The sequence below is a fragment of the Leptosomus discolor genome, chromosome 7 (genome assembly GCF_034619465.1).
Source record: "Leptosomus discolor isolate bLepDis1 chromosome 7, bLepDis1.hap2, whole genome shotgun sequence".
Classification (NCBI taxonomy): Eukaryota; Metazoa; Chordata; class Aves; order Leptosomiformes; family Leptosomidae; genus Leptosomus; species Leptosomus discolor.
The window spans coordinates 42,778,305-42,781,581 of NC_141397.1; the positions used below are offsets into that span (position 1 = coordinate 42,778,305).

Here is a 3,277-nt window from a genome sequence, read left to right on the forward strand (position 1 = left end):
CAGTGAACAACCCGCAGCATAACAAGGAGTGCTTCTCCCCTCCTCCAGCCACTCGGATCCCCAAGCACTTCACAAACTCAGGCTTCCCTGTCCTTTTTTATTCGGGCAAGGGAATTTCATTATTTCCCCTCCAACCTCCTTCAGTCCCTCGCAGACAGCAGCAGAGCACGCGCTGCTGACAGGGCTGCTGCCTCACTGAGCCGTGGCACCCCATGCCTTATGGGCAGCGGTGCTCTGCAAGGAAGGCGGCTGTCAGGTGCTTTACGCAGCCAGCAGCCCTGCCTACTGCGGGGAACTGAGTAAAACCTGTATCTGCTACAGCAGGACAGAAGCTGCGGGGGGATCCTTTCACCCACAGCCCTGCCAGCACCCTATTCTCCTCATCAGGCTGGGTTTCTGGAGCTGTTTTTCTCACTTCTATAATGTAAACTGGTTACTTACAAAATCATTTACCTGGCATCAGTGTGTCCCTAAGAGGCAAACAGCCAACCTGCTCTGGCTTCCTAGCAATAATTGCTAGTTTTTAAGAAATAAATTTGCTTTTTGCTAATCCAAATTAATCTCTCTCAAATCACAGCACAGAAAGAGCTTACCTCTGAAATACTCGGGAAGTGACTTGATCTGCAGAACAGGAACTTTTACTGCATGGTTGACAGATCTGAAATGAAGCAGCATCAAGATCAGTAACTCGTGTAGGAAATACACTAGGGAGAAGTAACAGTTGGGAGAACAGCAGACGAAAGTAACTTCTGGGTGCTGACAAAGATCTCTGAAAGGCTTTATTTACAGGTTACGTTTACTGTGACAGAACTGGCTGGAAGAAAGGACCAAGTATTCCTGTGCATTTGCATTTGTAAGCTATTCCGGCTGAGACCAGCACTGCAGAAACCAATGAGAACCTTCCCACTCCTTATCAGGAGAGTCTGAGGGCAGGATCAAATCAGCACCCTTCCTCTAAACAAGTTAATTTCTTCATGACCCCTGCTCAGAGGGCACCTACCTCGACATTTTTAGTCTCCTCTTTGCAGAGGAGAAACCAGCTGCATGTTTTCTACAACCCCTGTCTCTGCTGTGGTAAGTCTGACCGGTTTAGACAAAAGCTTGGGTTCTTAAATCTCATTCCACTTCTATAAACTTAACCTCTGCTAGAAATAGCCCATTTGAAACTTCCTGACTGATGCTTTTAGCAAGCTTGTCAGAAGGGCCAGAGTTAATCATAGTCCTTTGCCCAGTGGTGGTGGGTGAGGGCGCAGGATGGCAACAACTGTTTAGGATCTTCACATTAATGAACTTGGGGGAACCTCGTGCTCTTGGCTCCCTAAGGTCTCTTACGACAGCTTGATTCGGGAAACCTGATCCAACTAATTGCCTCCATCATCACAATCGAAGTAACCCTAAAACCAGGGACTGCTATCCTGGTTCTGCAAAGAGATTGTATCACTCCAAGGGGATGGTGGTCACATCTGTAGTCTGCCTAGCCTAAATTATCAGGTAGCACAATTTGGGGTGACAGGTAACAGTGCAAGTGAGGCTTGGACCCCAGAAAGCCTTGCTCCTCCTTGAGGCACAAACTTGCCCCAAGATGCCTTGGCACCGAGCAGCTTCATGTAACTAGGAGCTGCAATTCAGCACACAGCAGCCCAAGAGGAAAAAGCATCTCCAGGTCTGTGGACACACAGAGACCTCGTTGGCATTTGTACCATGTCTTAAATGTGATTGTCATCCTTGCTTGTGGTGACGGTGATTTTCTTCTCTTTCAGCACACCTGGATATGAATGACATCAATGCCAAAAGCAGTATCAGCAATATCAGCGCTACTGTGGAACTGTTCCAGCTCATCATGTACATCCCCGTGTTTACTCTGGGATTGCTGTTCAATGTGATGGCCCTGTCGTTTCTGGTTTTTAAGGTTAAAAAGCTGTCAGAATCTACAGTCTACATGATAGCTCTCATTTTCCTGGATACTTTACTGCTGTTTACTCTTCCTTTTAAAATCGTTTCCTACCACCTTCAGGACAACTGGAACTTGGGGTCTGTATTTTGCTCCACCTTGGAGAGTCTTTACTTTGTAAACATGTACAGTAGCATCCTCATCTCCCTCTGCATCTGTGTGGACTGGTACATTGCTATCCAGCACCCTTTTGTGGCTCCCACCCTGCGATCAACCGAGAAAGCTGCTATGGTCTGTGCTGTCATCTGCCTAGGCACCTTAGCTGGGACAGCCTCTACTTTCCAATTGCATGGAGAGGGCCACAACATCTCATCCTGCTTCCACAACTTCTCCAAGAGCACATGGGAAAAGACAGGCCTGTTCAGCGCCTTGGAGACCACCTTCTTCGGTAGCATGGCAGCCATGACCTTCTGCACGGCTCAGACAGTCAGGTGCTTGAGAAAGCACAGAAAAGCAGGCAACCCCCAAACACACACCACTAGAGCAGAGAGGATAGTGGTGACCAACCTTGTTGCGTTTTTGGTCTGTTTCACACCTTACCACATGGCATAATTTGCATACTTCTTGGTGAAGAATAACATCATTCACACTAGTTTTCAGCAAGTGCTACGAGACATCATTCAGGTCACCCTTTGCTGGGAAAACCTGAACTGCTGTCTTGATGGGGTGTGCTACTATTTTGTTTTAAAGGAGTCCTTGGAAGACCCATTACAAAACAGTGAAAAAACAGCCACACGAAAGTCTTGATCCACGTGCTGCATGTTAGTTATTGCAATGATGTGTGGAGAGGCTTTTGTGAAAAGTACAGCATCCTGAACTGCTTATCTAAGCAATTTCCTTTAAATATTCAGATCTGAAAATATTTCATAAAACACCAGAACTAAGTCCATTCCCAGGAGACTGATCCTAACTTTTTTATTTCCTTCCATAATGTTTTGTGTTAGCATTTATGGGTAAAAAGAAATGGAATTATTACTGTACATGGTGATGCATATCTCTTTGGATGTGATGCCTCTTTACTTTGGAAAAAATAAATAAATTGTTCACTTATATGTGGTAGCATCTATCAGCCTCCCTGTCTACAGCACACCTGCAAACCTTCCTCAGGACTTCAGTCACCACAGACTCGGGCTGCGGAGAAACAAAGACCTGGAGTTTATGGTAAAAATCTTCAGACTAAATTCTGTTGCCTCCCCTGCCCTGATCATGTATGCTCGTGCTCACATACATGCACACCTGTCAGGTTTAGAGTTTCACATGCTATTTAAAAAATAAAATGATTGTAACTCTAAATCCAAAGGCAGCTTTAGGTTAATATGGGTATAG

At 45.7% G+C, this 3,277-nt stretch overlaps 1 pseudogene; it reads left to right on the plus strand.

The window, feature by feature from the left end:
- The first annotated feature begins 1,771 nt into the window (after window positions 1-1,771).
- LOC104346169 (lysophosphatidic acid receptor 6-like) lies at window positions 1,772-2,698 on the plus strand (annotated as a pseudogene).
- Window positions 2,699-3,277: the final 579 nt, after the last annotated feature.